General features: G+C 38.8%; 1 protein-coding gene across 5 annotated transcripts in view; it reads right to left on the bottom strand.

The window, feature by feature from the left end:
- The window catches only part of shroom1 (shroom family member 1), a 32,927-nt gene extending 18,161 nt beyond the window's left edge, over positions 1–14,766 (bottom strand). For 4 of the 5 annotated variants that reach the window (XM_030746481.1, XM_030746484.1, XM_030746485.1 and 1 more), the window contains exon 1: positions 14,553–14,766. The gene's annotated coding sequence lies outside the window, so the exon portion shown is untranslated. The remainder of the gene's footprint in view (positions 1–14,552) is intronic. The other variant, XM_030746482.1, reaches the window with a different exon arrangement.
- Positions 14,767–18,202: the final 3,436 nt, after the last annotated feature.

The raw sequence follows: 18,202 nt of genomic DNA, 5'->3' as shown, positions 1-18,202 counted from the left end.
CCTGAGTGTTAGCCTCATAGCTCAGCCCTCATCTCTCAACTATCACTGAGGATGGCACTTCAAACAGGGAGGATAGTGGGCTCCATTTGGTCTTCACCCACAATTCAGCTCTGTCTCAACTCAATAAGCAGGGAATCAGTTATTTAATTTTCACTATTGATATGTAACAATTATTTTCTTTAAAAAAAAAATTATGTTCCATCTATAAAAAGACTCACAGGTTCCCTTCTTCTTTGTTTTATCCATCCAAAAACCTAATGCAAACATTCACATCTGAGAATCACAGACCTCTTGGGGCTAACACATATAACACAGTTAAAGCACAAAATATTAAAAATTAGATTTTTTTTACTATTTAATGTTTTTCATTCTTTCATACATGAAAGTAAGAAAATATTTAATAAACATATTAAATATGAAAATTAGAGGTCTTAACTATTTTAAATTTTACTGACCACTTTCACTTCTTCAGCTGAGATTCTCCACCAGTGTCGCCTCATGGCCGTAAACATCTCTGCCATGTTACATAATGAGCTGTGATCTGTTACAGACGCATAACAAACACTGGATGGCATCTCTGTCAGGGCTGCGTGACTTCACCACGAGCACACGAGTTCCCAGGAAAAGACTTCCCTGGAAGAAAGTGACTTAATGGAGCATGTCTTGTTCTTGTAAGATAACCTATCAATATCTAATCGTCCACTAACATCTATGTCATCAATAAGGGCTCTGTAATAACTCTAACTTCAAATTAAAAAAAAGCAAAGAAGAATATATGCTGGTGTAAATAAATAAATACCATCTCAAGGAAAGCCCATGTTATTCATAAACAAAATACTTAACAACCATTAATGAAAACACTTGCAGACAAGATGTAAAACTAATCAAAAAGAAAGAAAGCAGAGGACTTTGAAATCCCTATGCAAGACGCTATACATCTGTGCCTTCTCAGTATATATTACATTACTCATGAAATGCATTAATGCTGGTAAACCAACGTGATATCATGGCAAAGTGTGTAAAAGACACGCCGGTCCACTTTCATGCCTGTCCTAGGCATCAGTTTTTCAAAAGCAGCATAAATCAGCTGCTATCCAGCTCTCTCTGTGGGTTTTCAATGGAAATCATTCATCATAATCCCAATTTCCTGGTGTTTATTAAGAAGCCAATTAACTCTGATTTTAAAGCATGGAGTTTACTCTTTTAGTACTCATTACTGCAGAACATGTCAGATGTATTAGTATCCTCAGCATAACTCACAGCTGTCTATTTCTGTACTTAACTTAGATTGTGAATTGAAATAGTACTTATTACATATACCAATTATTAAGGGTAAGTACAGACTTTCATCTATTGAATGGACTGGGAGGGGGGGCAAAAAAATTGTGACACAGTTCATGGTTCCCAGATTATGAAATATAATTATGGTGGTAATCTCTGACATTTGTGCTGGAGTCATCATGATGTCAGCAAAATGTCTCAAATTCATTTTCAGTGCATCCAGTACTTTGGTTTACAACCAAACACTGCTCATTCTCGTGAGTCTCAGTTTACTGTGTGTGTAGTGACAGTCAGCAAATGTAAGCAAGATGTTTGTCTTATGACTGAGTTTACACTGTCATCTCAAGGATGTCCTTGAGTCAGTAAGACAATATCACAGACCACATAATGAAAACAATCCACTATCCGCACAATATTGATCAGCATGCCAAATACCTGACAGTTTATGGTGACATGTCACTTGGTGCGTTACCGCAGACAGAATGGCTGGTTTGGCAGCTTGGCAGAGGCACATGGAAAGGAATGTGCTTGATAAGCAGCTAGGGCATGTACAGCAGGTAAAATCAAACAGGATGCTATAATGATTACACAGATCTCCAATGGATTTGTCAAATTTTACTTGCTGTTTCTTTGAGACTACATCCCAATCTAAGTAAACTTGGATAATTCAATTATCAATTTTGTTAATAGTTAGCATACAATGGTGTCTCTTGTGCTCTAGTTTCCACTGAAAGAAATCTCAATTTCTATACAATTCTTACTAAGGTTACTGGCTGCACTGCTCTTTGTAAATGTTACTGATACTGTTAAACTGGCAGTGGCTCATGCAGTGATCTCACCTATCATCTGTTGGCCTGTGTAGATGGTAGGTGAACATATCTGATAAGATAAAGCTTCCAGGACACTTCCTGGTAGAATACAAAAGTGCATACAGGAGGATTATGGGACTGTGAGCCTGCAGGGTCAGATTTAGCAAAGCAATGAGGTCACTATTTCATTTAAAAGATGTGATTAAATGATCTACAGTATATTGAGCACATTTTGAGATAAATGCTTTGCAAAGGGATCGCCTTTTTTCTATCCATCCTGCTCAACACGGCTTTGTTTCGATTTGCAATCCAAAAGTTCTCATGACACATCCAGACAGGAAAAACAGGGCTATCGTGAAGCTTTGTTATATCATAAGGACAAAGTTTTAGTTTCAATACCAATTACATAATGACATTAAATATTTAATCCTGTACTGAGGGAATATGCAAGGGAAGAAATGCCAATTTAATAATGTGCCAACTGCCAAGGGCAAATTTTTGCAAAGATGCCTAAGGACTGATTATGAGTGTTAGCGCTGAGTGCAAGCACAATTTAGATTTAGCTGTTTGATTAATCAGAATTTACTAACCCTTCTGCTCATAACCATTACAGCCTTTTAGTAGCAACATATGGATGTACTAACCTCATGGCTATAGGGTTAGTCACTGCAGCTGTGGGAAATCCCAAATTTCATCCCCATCAATGTGCTGCCACACAGCTCATAAATCTCTACATCAACACACTATCTTATTCCCTTTGAGACCCTCCTAGTACATAATTAGAAATGGGCGTTTTCCCCTCTCGGAATTGTTGAACCTCCTGGTTAAAGTCAGGTTACAGTAGAAATTACTGGTGGAACTCCAAGACAACAGCATTCCTGATTTGGCCTTACTGCTCCCTTGTTCCCATCTAATATCAGGCAATTATCAGTAATGAATGGACAGTCGTACAACACAAAGTAACAAAAGCATGACACAGACCGGTTTTGAGGGAAAACCCACATTCCAGACTCCAACAGTTAATACACTCCCTCACTGCTGACATACAGGCAACAAGGAAGAGCTCTACACACTCACCAACTCAAGTTTAGAAGAGTCTCAACTGTCAGTCAAACACACCAACACAAAAACTGTTCCCATGAGCCGCTGTCACAGCAGGTTCTCAAGAAATAAATATTTACTACATTTCCCCATTCACTTCTACTGAAGCTTGTCCAGTTGACAAATATAAATGTGGGTTCCTGCTCAGGTCAGATCTTTTTCAACTGCATCCAACAAAGAAAAACATCGTGCACATGTTATATAAAGATACTAGCTGTGCTGTGATTTTGGCTAAATGGACAATAAAAACAAACACACAAACTGAAAGAAAACAAAAGGATGTTTCTCATTTTTTTCTTTCACACAGTTCACACACTTATTCTGGGTGTTGCAACTGAACAGTACAAAGGAAGAGAAAGAGGTGCGCCTGGGGTGAGAAAGGCCATTGATACCATTTTTTTTTTTTTTTAATGAAGTCACTAAAGGGTGTGAAAAGTCGCTAAGCTGGGCCTCTGTGACATGAAGTGACAATCCTGGTTGTGTGTCAGAGGGATGGCAGTAAGGTGTCCAAGTTAAGACTGTATGTATCTCCACAAGTGAAAAAGAATTACCATCCAAATCCCAAAATTGGCATCCAAACATGCAATGAATGCATATTTAAATAGTCAAATGTTCAGCTACAGCCCTCATTTGGTTACCTCAGAGACTCCACTGACCCTTAATGCACATTTCTGCTTGTGTTGGTCCATTAAACCAAACCTGCATCCAGTCACAGGTGCAAAAAAATAAAAAAATAAAAAATATTTAACCAGTAAACTCTGCCAGTAGAACATCATGTCTTGGCCCTACTTTAGGTGAATTCCTTTCCACAAAGAGTGCATAAATGCAGTCACTGCAGTCAGTGGAAAAAGCTTACTGACAACAGGAGTCATTCACGCATGGTGTTTTTGCTGCTGGGCATGTCAGTGACATTAAGTCTGGAAAGGAAGGAGACAAAGCAGAAAACAAACACGAGCATAAAAAAGGAAAAGGTGTAATTAAAAAAAAAACTGTTTGATCACTATCTAAAGTGGCATGATGAAAGAAGCAGACATGCATCTAATCTGCCTCTTTTGACCCTGACACTATGCTTTGAGAAGCATGAAAAAGACAGTCCAGATACAGAGCAGCAGCTTCAATAAGGACAAGGGAAAATTTGCTGTGTTGCATTAGAGATTTGAATTGCAAAACAACTGAAAAGGGAGATAGAGGCACTCTGTGAGGGCAAACTGTAAATATGCACTTCCCCCTCTGCCTCCAACATGACAGTGAAATCAACAACAGATCTGATCCAAAGCATATTTTTGAGAAAGTAGACCAGATGTTTATTCTAGCACCCACTTGGTCACTGTGACCTGCCCGTTCAGTTTAATGCCCTCCAAATATCAGCTGAAATCAAGCAAATTAAACTGGCAGCATTCTCCACATTTTTGTTTTCGCTCGATGAGTGCAAATTATCAGGAGCACCCACCCTGATAGACTGCTGAGATTAAGCTTACGAGCAGAGCTGCAAGCAATAACTCAGTTAATTAATCAATTAGTTAAAAAGAAAAATTAATTACTCATTCTTTTCATAATCATTTGATTTAATCCATTCCAAGCACACTTACTGTTTAAAGACTCTCAAAGGATGTAATGTGACATCTTTCGCTGTTTTTTGACAGTTTATGAACAAAGAAAATTGAAAGTAAGATCCAGTAATCCAGTCATTTCCAGCACCTTTCCTTTTGAGAAGGATGCATTTCACCTGCTAGAGTGCCTGGAACATAAACATGACTGTAAACAAAAGCCAGGAGTGAATACACCTCACAGTTTGGCAGTTACTGGTTACAAACCATTGAGTGTCAGACTTTGAATTCCTGTTCATCTAAAGATGTACTTTTGTGCATAAACACTGTGGGCATTGGGTCACCAGGGAAATTTAGCCACGATAGACCATAGTCCAGTGCTAAACACAATAAACTTTCTGCTTCCTAACTTGCAATCTGAAAATGCCCAAAGCACACAAAATAACAAGTGGTTTGATCACATCTCTCAGTGTAGCTGATTTGGAAAAACAGCTATTCCTGATAGCCTGAGCTAATAAGCTGAGTCACAAACCTCATGAAACATCCTGAACATTTACAACATAATCTAAAATTCTCAAGCTAAACATCATCAGATGGTACTAATGCTCTTTAATACAGCAGATACTTTGTTATCTTGCACCACAACTACAAACAGTTGTGTTTAGACCCAGTAAATGGCATCTAGCAAGCTGTAAGTTTACCTCCTCACTCCTGCTAATCAATCTCTCCATCCCACATACAGTCTACACACACACAGAGTACATTTGATTTAGTGGGAAACTTAATGCCAGAAGCTTTTTAAATTCTTAATTCTCAGTTTTTTGGCAAGCTCAACATATTTTTCCATGACCACATAATAAACAAACCAGTACCAAATACTTCGAATGAAACCTACTTCCTTCAGCCTTGTTGCATTCCTAAAATATCTTTTTGACATGACTGCAGTGACAGTTCCCTTTCAGTCAGTTCCTTCAGTACAACACGTATGCACTGAGCAGTGGGATATCACACCACCGCTCAAGTTGGTGCGCAGGCTGTCTGCTAAGCGCTTTCCATGCTTTATTTTTTGCTTTGCATTTTGGTATGACTACAAAATGAAACCAAGCAAAGAAGAAATCTTCGGTTCAATCCCTGTGCTCAGGAGGATGTGGTTTCTCTTCTGCCTGGGGACTGTGGACGATAGAAGAGCGCTGACTGAGTCCGAAGCCTGTGCGTTTTGTCGCGAGCTCTGGCACTCAACCCTGGAAAGACAGGTGATGTTTGTGGAGAAAATGCTGAGAAAGATGGCCGTTGCACAAATTCCGGGACCCAGCTTCGTATGAGCCAGAAGGCGAGGAGTATCCAGTCGATGTCCTCGCAGCTAGCTGGGCTGACCACATGGAGAATGTTGATGAGTTCCTCGAGTACAAGCCAGAACCATGCAAGGGTACTGGCCAGCTACAGCCTGAGCTAGCCGTGTCTCCTCCAGAGGAGGCTGCTGAAAACTTCAATTGTATGTTAACTCTCCACCCCGGAAGGAGTCTGGGCTGCTACGCCAGGGCTCTTCAACTGGGAGGTTTTCTTTTCACAAGGTGGTGTCCGTAGATGCCTCCCTTAGCACTGGTGAGAGGGGTATGGGCCACAGCATAGCACAAGCTGCACATCAACCACTTGGAGCTGCTCACTGTTTTTCTAACTCTAGAGCAATTTCCAGTTCCGATGGGCTAGCATTTTGTATTCACAACAGACAATACAACAGTAGTTTCTTTCATTAACAGACGGGGGACACATGCCCAGAACTGTGGCGGCTGCATGTTTACCTGTTGAAAGGCCAAATCTGATAGCTAAAGGTCTGCCCCAAGTCTTGTGGCATTGATCCAAAGTGCTAGGGCTTCATCCACTAGAAGCCTAGTGTGCCTATAAATGGTAACCATTTAAACAATGGTGCCAGGACAGCATGTTCTCCTATTCCAGTGCTTATTGCAAATGTTTTGCCATTCCTGATTGAGCTATTAGATAAAGGTCTTTACTTTTCTACAATTCAGGTTTATTTGGCAGCTATATCTGTCATATTGGTTTTGATGGGGTGACGCCAGGTGCACATCCTCTTGCCCTGAGTCCTTTGAAAGAAGTCCTCCGCCTGAGACACCTGTGTCTCAGGCGGAGGACTCATGGGATTTGACTTTGGTGCTTGAGACTCCGTTTGAACCCACTGAGTCGATAAATCTTTCATACGGAGGTGGGGGACAATAGTGTCCCCCAATAAATTTTTTTCTTTCACATAAGACTGCATTGCTTCTCAGTCTCACTTTTGCAAAGCGAGTGGGTGACCCTCATGCTTTGTCTGTGCCTCCTTCTTTTACACAGTTCTCTTCTGATGGTCTGAAGGTCATATTATGCTCGAATATGGGATATTTACCATATATTCCTTAGATTTATAACCCTATGGACTGTGAGCATCTGAGCTTTTGCCCCATTCCTTTCACATCTAATGAGCAGAGAAGGCTGCATTTCCTGTGTCTGGTGCATGTACAACATACACATTTAGCTCACACTCAGGATGTGCATTTATGTGACCACTTTGTCCTTGCTACGCCAACCAGAGGTAAAGCTCTGTCCAAACAGAGGCTCTCCTACTGGACTGTGGAGGCTATCTGGTCTAACTCCAGATTAGTAGCTGGTCTGTGGGCACGTATATATGTCCCATACTGTATGAGTTACACCGAGTGAGTCAACTGAAAGGGAACCAAGTTTTATGACTATAATTTTTGTTCCGTAAAGGAGAGGATCGTGGTACAACACCAAATTGCCCCACCAAGCAGCAGTGAAGGCCAGCTATCAGGGGGGTATATGTGCGGGCAGGGCCTCACATATGTCATCACAGGTCATCTGCATTAAAGGCATAAATAGAGGTGTCATCAGCCAGGACATACAGGGGCATAATATCCCATACTATATGTGTAGTTCAGCTCCTTCAGGGAACAGAAGTTATAGTCATAACACTTTATTTTACTAGTCCCACATGGACAGTTGGCATCAAGATCGTTTTTGCCATCGCAATGCAATCACAAGCAAAGAATTTTTCCCTGAACAGGCTGATAAGTCTCTCAAACTAAGTAATCTTGGGTAAGCGCTTTTGCTCTGAGAAGTTTTCTTTATGCTGCAGAAAGCTATATAATGAAAAAGAAACAACGAAAAGGAGAATTATTATTTTATCCGCAGTACAGTAGTTCTTTGTTACAACATGAACTGAGTTTTCTGCATACATCCCACCTTCGTCTGAGCAATTTCAGTGACAGAGCACATGGAAAAGGTGTATCAAAAGAAGAAATGTGTGTCTAATATCCTGATAATTACAGAGCACCACCCACACCTCTGGATACACCTCCCATTGTACCAACAAGAATTTGCCAAGATGAAATACTTGGTGTTAACTTTTAATCATCCTGCTTTTGAAACATATACAGTAACCTAATAGTGCTAATTATCATGCTCAGGAGTCAAGTGATTTCTAATCCCTATAGTCTTTCCCAGAACCAAGTCTGTCACCGTGGTTAATGTTGGGGTGTGGATCACAATGGGCTTATGTTACTAGCGGCAGCACAGGTTTCCTTCCTCAAAGCAGGGGATGAAAAGGGGTAAAGAGAAGGAGCAGGTGTAGGAGGAAGGTTTAGGGGAGTTAAGACTTTAAAACAAATCACACAGAGATTAAACTTCACTAAAAAACAGTGCAGCACATTTTGAACTTTGTAACCTGGTACAGAAAATAGAGTGATGTAGAAATAGTAAAGTGACTACAGGGTGAATATTAATGTATTTGCCAATAAACAGCTATTCGAGATGGAAAAATGCAACTTCAATATTTTTGCTTATATGATTCCTTTGTCTACAGGGTGTTGTTATATTTAATATTATATATGACTGTATGTCTTCGCTCCTTTTGTTTTATATTTTTTTCTTGTAGCTTGGCCTGTTCTAGTCACATAGTCTGAAGGGTCCAAAGGAATAAGACAGATTGCAGGTAATTTTAAACAGGACCATTTCTGGCAGAGAATAATAAAAACAAATCTATCTAGCACAGGATTATATTAATTTTTCCTTTACTGTCACTCAATTAAATTTCACACTGGCATAAATCAAAGAAAAGCAATATATTTTTGTCATTTTTGCAAGAAAAATTCCTAAAATCATAAATTTATTGCAGATTATCAAGTATTCAATCACCTGCATAATCATTGTAGCTCAAATTAATTTATAATTTTGATGTCTGCAATGTGCTGAAGCTATTCCAGCATTCAGTGGACAACCACACACACACAAAAAAAGACATCAAGTGGCTAGTTCCAACCATGTCGGACAGCTGTAAATGCCTCTTTTATTAGTCAGTATCACAGCCACATTAATGCGTCCCTGGCCAGCTCAGGTCTCACTGACAACCCCTCACCCACACCTTTTCATCAGGGGCTATGAAACCTGAGAGGACCCTAAAGCAAACCTGCAGGCATGGCATAGACCCAAACACACACCCAACAGGCTGTCTGCCTTCCTGCATTTCACTGAATACTCTGTAGTGAAAACCACAGTGAAAAATCAACAGTGTAATGCCCAGTGTCATGCATTAGATTTTTACAACTTTGAAGTAATAATCTGTGATCAGTGAGGGGCATTTAAGTCCAGATTTGCACTTTGGATTTGGATCTGTATGATTGCTGTATATTGCTGTGTTACTGCTGACAACTGGCCTAAGTCTTTTTTTTTTTTTTTTTTTTTTTTTTTTGCTTAAATCATATTTTTAATGTTTGGTTCGTTTTTTTGGCTTTTCTGAAAAACTTGAAAAAAATTACCTAGGTGATTATTTTAAGAGGGCCACGATATCAATTATGCAGAATTTAAGTTGGTTGGTCCAAATAATGACAGAATGATCCATTTTTTTGTGATGCAGAAAGAAAGAAAAGTTGCATATTTAATCACTTATAAATATTTTCTCATTTCAGACATAGTGGAATGTGTACCGCAGTGAATTTATTGTTTGATAAGTGTATGAAATGTTCAGTGTTAATGTAGGAAAATATACTATTTAGCAATATATTCAAGTTATGTTTTCACAGTCCAGGTTCAGCTGGGCTTTACTTCTGAAAAGCAACAACACTTCTGTAAATGTCTGAATATCAAAAGTATCCAGTTGAGTTTGTGACCTCAAGTGTCACCATGAGGCATTTTTTCTGTTTGGCTGTATCATGCATACAAACAATCTGTCAACAATTTTGCGCTTTTCTGTTTTTAAAAAAACAGCAGCAATGATCTAAAGACGGAGAAGAAGAAATCTAGTAAATGTAAATAACTCAACTTTGAAACAAATAAAATGCCCTTTTATTTTGTTTCTATAAAAGATAACTCCACAGGGCACCTTACACTACTTTGTGTGCGTAAAAGAACTTTTACTCCATAGTGTGCTGCTCCAATTCTATTTACACAGCTCCTAAAAAAAAAAAAAGCAGGAAAAAGGGATTCAGGATGTATTTTTAAAAGCTGCCTACAAGTGAGATACATGTTTTACCACACACATGCAACATCCACATGTGACATATGACCTTGCCACATAACAATGAGGGGCCTATAAGTCTAAACAACAGAGCAGGAGTGGTCCTGTAAGAGAACCAGAGTAGGCAGGCACACACATCACCATACACACTTTCCAGCCTGCCTGAAGGGGGTCTTGCCCTAACCAGTAATAACCTCAGGCAGCCATTTTTCTCCTTCTTGTCTGTCCATTATATAGGACTTTAAGGGGTCTTTCTGCTCCTTTGTCAAACGAAAGAGGATCTCACGATAGCTCACAACTACAGACAAGTGAGTGGTCAAACCCATCGTAAATAAGACCCTGTCATTGGCTGCAGAACAGAGCCCTGGAGTAATAGACAGGAAAGAAGAAAAAAAAAACATGAGGAGAGAGAGCTGAAAAGGTTCCATCTGTTTAAGTTTGGTGAATGGTGATGGGAATAGCTTTGTCTATGTTTCTCAAACACAGAGGATTTTGAAATCAGCCCATGGAAGACCCCTGAAATGTCTGGAATGCCAGCCATGCATGAGGAGAGGGAAGATGATGGTCAAAGTGAAAGGCACACGGAGGAACATCTTCATTCTTAAACCTGTGAATAAAAGCTCTGAAGAACTGAGGGTGACAATGATTTCTTGCAGCAGCTTTAACTCATTTACTCCCTTCAATATACACGGATTCTGCACGCTTGCAAGTTCTGTTATGATTATTAGCAAAAGAGAGACTGATGATTTTTCGCCTTAAATCACCACATATGCTTCTAACCCTGATGTCTAACATGGAAAAATGTTCCATTTGCAGCATACCAGGTACAACTTAGTAGCAACAGCCTCAGACTTCCCTTGTGTTGTTTATTACTTATTAATCCTGGAGGGGAATTTGGCCTTGAATGTGTCCTCACAAGCAGGTTTTTCGCTTCCTCCTGCGTACTCTTACTTTAGCCAACTTTAAAAAAATATTAAAACTCAAACAATCCACCCTGATTTCCTCATCAGGTCCTTACTGCAAGTCACTGCAGTGCAGGTAAGCATGGCTGAATACGTGTACAAAACATCAAGCCACTCTAAAATGCTCACGAACCTTCCCAACCTTCCCAAGGACATGACTTTCAACAGCCTTACAGACTGGACCACTACACATTAAACCTCCATTCTAACTAGAGTAAATAATACATTATAGCATCACCATCACAATGTATGCAAGATTTAAGAAAGACTAACTTCTGGATGACTTAACCTTTAATAAAGTCAGACTTTATTGCCCTTAAAATCTTGATAAGAACGTGTGAGGACTTTGGTCAGCAAACATGTTTTTGTTTTTAACTGAATCAAACAAGCACATTTTCATTTATTTTATTTTTATGCTAATTAAAGTATCTTGTTTTCTTATATTAAAACTTGGTCAGTATGTGCTAGGCAGGGACTATTACAATACAAGATATTGCACAGATTACACTTGTCCAAAATGTTTCCTTGTGCGATCAGTGCAGACAAACACCGGCCTCTCTGGCTCATACATCCCAGAACTGCCCAAATATTTTAAATCTTTGGACTGAGACATTTCAGACATTGTCGGAGGCTATGCAGAAACGGATCACTCTGGATTCAGTTCTGGATGTTTGAGGCGAAAGCAGCCACCCTTGAATTGTCAAGTGATCATTACACATTTTGTGTTACTGCTAGCAGAAAGGCTCATTTTGTTAAACTGGAAACAAAAGAAGTCATCGTCAACCCACCTAACCTCGTTGAAAGATGTAAGATCAATTCACCCTGAGAGAAAATGTGAATTTATTTTATGGGATATGGCAACCCTTTATTGATTATTTTAACAAATCAAACTTGCAAATGACCTTTATCTGAAGTACTGCCTTTTTTTCTTTTAAATCTCTGATTACTTTATTTCTGAGAGAAAATATTGTGATATTTATGTTCATATTGTACCAAAAAAATCCTAGTTTAGTGTTGGGGGAAGAAAAACACTGCTTACTATGTTCATACACTTCTTTCCTATATCTGATTACAGCATGTCTACGTCAGTCCTTTCACTCCTCAAAAGACGCCGCTGAACTTATCACCCAATGCTATGACTCATTCACTATATTATTTTTTTCCTTTTACAAAAAGGTACACATTTATCTTCCTGGAACCAACAATGCCAGTCAGAGTCTCACATGATGCAGGTTCAAAGACAGAGGTAAAATTACATCAATCCAGTTAAGTATAATAGAAACCAATAGAGCTGGTGATTGATTTAGAACTCTGACACTTTCCTGTTACATCCTATCTCATTATGAAACCATGAGCAAAGTTCAAAGTGAGGCTGATAATGGTTTGATTACATACTGTTAAGTAAGATGATAAAGATTTCTTTAGCTTTTGGCTGCTTTTTCTCTGGAATTTAATGAGATTTTTGTGTGTAATCCCATTTCATCTGGATCAGCCACAAAACCGCCATTTCTGCAGAAATAATTGGACCCTATTTGAACTATAAGCTCACACCCACAGCCAGACCAGTCGGTCCGTCCACTCAGGGGTAGGTTGTATAAAAGGTCACGAAAAGAATGTAAACGTCCAAGTCAAAACCGCATACATTTAACTGCACTGAGTAATTTTCCACTGCTTGAAAAAAATAAAAAATAAAAAACAACCATCCCTACCAAGACGAACAAAAACGCACCATACGCAGGCCTGAATTCCTGAGCATTACAAAAGTCTCCTATGACTTTACTGCTTGATTATTTTTTCATCTTAAAGAGAGGGAAACTGAGATCAAGTTTCAACATCCAGGCTAAGTTTACATGTACCACCCATGGCTTTGTGATCCTATTCTCATTTATAGTGTTACCCTTCTGCTATTTGCCTTCCATCTTTTGTTACCAACTTTCTTTTTTTCCTTTATGCTTCCTACAAACAACACCTGCTCAGTCTGTAGTCCAAACCGCCACCTGTGTGCAACCATTGCCAAATATTTGTGTTGCCACATGCTTGCATGCTTTGACTGTTCAAGTGCTGCAACATAAAAGCAGATTTGGATCAACAGGTGTTTATGTGAGCACCACGGGGTTATTGTGACACAGTGCACGTGAGTCATTTGTCGCTCTGCATACACCTACACAACTGTATACAAATACCTGTGTATGTCCTTCTATCAGGTCAGACTCTGGGTGTAGCTGGGATTGCACCAGGTCAGAAGCCTGAGCATGGTATCCTCCAGCAGTGGCAAGAGCAGCAGCACCAGCACACAGAGGTCAGTGTGCTCCTCCTGCTCCCACCAGCATGAGTGCTTCAGTTTCAGCTCCAGCACAAAACACCAGTGTCTAGTTTCTCCCAAAGCATCCCTGCCACGGCTGTGGCGCCTTTTGTTCCCGCTTTAAATAAAACATACTTCACTCATTAGCTAAAAGCCCCCCCTTACACACACACACACACACACACACACACACACCTCCATGTGCATAATTTAGGGATAGGTATCAATTTAAGGCAAAGAGATGAGGTTAGAGTAGAACAGAACTATGTTTTTTGGATTGTTTGTTTCTCACACTACTGTCAAACAGCATCAATGCATGAGTAAGATACAACACAGCAATTAAATGTGGTGATAACAGTAGTTAAGGTTTTGGTTTGTTTCTCTCCCGTTCTCAGTATCCATTACAAGCTTTTACATCAGCAACTTATCAGTCAACTGTCACCTGAAATATTGCTTGTTTTCTCCAGCTGTTATTTAAGGTGGTTTACTACATTCAGGAATAATAATGTCATTGAAAGCGATTAAAAACAAAGGCACACTATAATATCTGAAGATTTAAACCAAGTATATAAATATAAGTTAAGGACTACATCTATATACATCTAAGTTTACATCTAAGTTTAAACAAAAAAAATGTGTGTATATATATATATATATATATATATATATATATATATATATATATATATATATATATATATATATATATAAACGAATAAGTAGCAATATAAGCAGCCTACATAAGCTTTACTAAATACCACCAGATCCTACTATTAACCTCACCTCCCAGTAATAAAACTGAACCGAGACCAGTTCTAGCTCATTCAAGGACACTTTACCTTCCCGCCGGTACATAAAGCAACTTATAATAAATATAAACATAGGTCTATTATAAGGTGCCATTTTCAAACAGGTATTCTGCGACCATCTTCACAAATAAACCAACAGGTTGACAGGTGACAACCGAAACTGAGCAGCCGAAGCGATACTGGATGCACCTGCTGCCACCCTAACCTACCCTCAACGTACCTGCCATTCCCACTCCCTTCGTGATTCTCAAACTGCAGGCTTACTCCTTGTTTGTCTCCGGTGTGCTTCCTCTTCTTGAATCGGTGGTAGTTACACAAAAATATATATACACAAACCAACAAGGACAGTTCACTTTTATATAGTTGGCTTACTTGTCTCGCAACCTCTGGTAATGAGCTTTCCTTTTCCTCCGCCCGCACTCAGCTTACCTTATTCCCTGGTGAGAAGGAATGAAAGGTAACGGAGGACCAAGTGGGCCAATCATATGCTGCGGGAGGCGGGCGCTTTGAGAGGACACGACATCCTATTGGTAAGAACACGTCACTGGCGGAACAGTGGAAAAGTGAATTTCCCTGTGTTGTATTGAAAAAAAAAAAAGAAAAAGAAAGCACAAGGTGAAAGTAAACTGAATCTGAAACTCTCTTAGTGCTACGCTGAACAGAGATATGCGGCTCAAATATAAAAAAGACCATGTTTAAAATATGACCGTCTGTATAAACGTGACAGCCTAAATAAAAGTGGCCTTTACAGTCTACACAAGAGTTAATTTTCTCAAGGCAGAGCAATGTGGATTGAACAGAGCTAATCATTTCTAAGAGGCTCTGCAATGCAAAGCTTAGATAAACTACTTTTGTTTCATGCACAGAAAGATTAACCAAATACTGTTTTTTTTCTTCCAAATCTTACTGAAAGAGACAAATTACTGAGGCCCAACAATTTGGATGGTTTGGGATGTTTTGAGCTCAATGTGAAGAAATTCAATGATAATCATGTTACCCAGATGTTTGTTGCCAGGTCAAAACTGTACAATCTCATATTGCATAAGTTGCATGAAATGTGACATTTAAAAACATATTTATGGACATGTAAACTTATATTTATTTCACAGGCAACATACAGTATAATTTAATTCTATAAACTATCCACAAACTGACTCTACAGGCAATATGTCTTCCCTAAACCTTGTTCTTTCTCTTTAAACTACCTGTTCCAACCTTTAATGAAACACTAGGCTTTGTGTAGTTACCATCATCTCTGTGTTTGTCACATTGTCCGACTAACAACCATAGCAACTAAAGTGGCAATCCACTGATAACATGGTGGAAATGGATGGGATAACAGTGATGACAATAGCAACTAATGGCCACTTGGTGGCAATTCATTCAATGAGGAATGAAGGCCAGGCTTTGTCGTGAGTCAGAGGCCATCTGTGGTGTACACATCACTGCATGGGGTTGACAAAATAATGTAAACACAGTGTAAAAACTAGAGCTGGAAGTTAATTCAAATGCAGCTTCATATGTGGTGAAGCTGTATTTGATTAGCACTTTATCATTGGGAAATTTTCATACTGTTATCCACTACATCTCAGAGGGAAATATTGTACTTCTTACTTCATTATTTATCATCCTGAGGTAGTTATTTTCAGAATCTAGTATGCATTGATACTGGTTAATCTACTACTTCCACTAGCTGACACAAAAAAAGCTACTTACTCTTAAATGCATCACTACTAGTGGTTCAATAATACAGCATAATATTTAGATAATATTGCAAAAAGGAGCCAGTTGTCTGAAGGAATACTTTTACTTTTGATACATATTTTACAGCTAATACTAATGTAGTCGCTAAGTTATATTTTTGAATGTGCACATTTGTATTATTTCTTTGGATTGCTTTGTCTTTTTCTAATGAGTTTGTGCACTCTAGCAAAATACGTATTATTCTGATATTTGGTTTGGAAACACGTCTAAGCAATGACTGCAAACATTTGTTATGCTGCTACACAATCTACTACCACACACAGATTCTGTACACACAAAAAAATAAAGGTAAATTTTTGTACCCAAAAGGTACTTTTATCAGGAAAGTTCCCTCTAAGTACAGAGATGGACCCTTGGGGTGATTTACTCTGGACCATCAGAGGTACAAAATCACTGGTCAGAGCAAATGGTACAAAAGTGTACCAGTAGAAGTCAGTGTTGGGTGGGGTGTTTCCTCCCAGACGACAAAAAAGGCGCCAGAAATGTAAAATGGCGGACTCTCCGGTTTTGTGCAGCCTGTCCACCGAAGAACTTATTCAAAAAATATCTAAAGCTGGAATAAAAATGAATGAAGACGAGGCAAGAAGATTCAGTGGTAAGTAATCTGACCTATTCATGTTCATGGTCTAACTCAGTCTCCATTCATTTAAAAATTCAGACTAACATGCTAACAGTACCTAGCATGTTGTGTGCACAGGGCATTACCCAACTTCTCTGCAATTTCAGAATATTAGTATTTTAGTGAAGTACTATCACAAGAGCTAAGTAATTCCATCTTTTTTTGTTTAACTACTTTGTTTGGGGCTTGTATTAGCTGTGGGGTCTCCTTTAAAGCTCCCTTCAGCTCAGCTACACCATCTATCCTAAAAAAAAAAACTCAGCGAAATTTACTTGAACTAGAAGCTGCATTTCTAGCTTTTGTTATTTTGGTTAGATTTGAATTACTAGCTGCCTTTAACAATAATAATTGACAATGTGTTTGTGTATTCTACAGTGTATTGATGAGGTTGACAGAATTCACCCTTCAACATCTGCCATCTGTCAAGACGGCTTTGCTGGTGTCTTGCCAAATGTACTTAAGCTTGCACAGGGAAAGTCTGTGCTGGCAAAACAGTACTGTGACGCAAGAAAAGATGCCCTGGCTGAAGATCTACCAGGTAGTCACAATCATCTTGCTAATAAATGTGAAAGTAGATCTGCTGTAGTTACGCTCTGTATGATTTTTTTTTTCTTTTTTTGCATTTGAGGAATCGACTTAAGGGCTGGACTCATCCTCCTGCCATCCATCTTCAGAGAAAAGATTGAACACTACATCACTTTGGGAAAGGTAGGCATCTGAACTGTAGTAAGATCGTGTTCAAATAAGTGAAGAGGAAAGAAAAATGACTCGAGTAAGGAATTATTTTTACTATATTGATATTTTGATCACCATTTAACATATTTAAAGTTGTATTACTTAATATTTTAAACTTGTAAATTAACACTAAGGTTTTTAAATTATTTTACATAAATTAATTGGAACAATGTCTTTTGCTGCTTGGTTATTTATTTATTTTTATTTTTTTCTTAATTTATATAGAAAGATGCTGCTACACCCTATCCAACCATTCAACTGGTGGATAATAAGTGGAAGACGGTGATGACCAGTGCCGGGCCCAGTCTGGTGAAAGTAGAGTAGATGTTATGTCACTGCACGAGCCTAAGTGAAGCCTTTATAACAGCCTTCAGTATATATTTTGTTTTCAACATTACATTCTTCTGTCTTCTGTTCACTTCTTGTTTTAAACTGAATGAACTGATGTTAAATTATACATTTTGATAAATAAAGAATATTTTTGTGAACCTAAGGGTTTGTTTTTGTCTCTCAAAGGTACCATTAGCCATGTCGCTCCAGCTGTACCTCATTGGGTACATAATTTGTACCTTTGTAATGGGTACAGTATTGTACCTGTACATAAAGGCACATATTTGTCACCAGAGGTACAGAAATGTTCTTCTAAAGGTACAAACAATAAGGTACAAAATTGTTCCTAGATTTAGAGGTACAATGTTGTACTCCACTAGGGTACAGCTGGAGCGACAAAGCCTTCGTACCTTTTTAGGTCC

This window comes from Archocentrus centrarchus, chromosome 14 (genome assembly GCF_007364275.1).
Source record: "Archocentrus centrarchus isolate MPI-CPG fArcCen1 chromosome 14, fArcCen1, whole genome shotgun sequence".
In the NCBI taxonomy this organism is placed as follows: Eukaryota; Metazoa; Chordata; class Actinopteri; order Cichliformes; family Cichlidae; genus Archocentrus; species Archocentrus centrarchus.
This window is presented reverse-complemented; position numbering and strand designations above follow the sequence as displayed.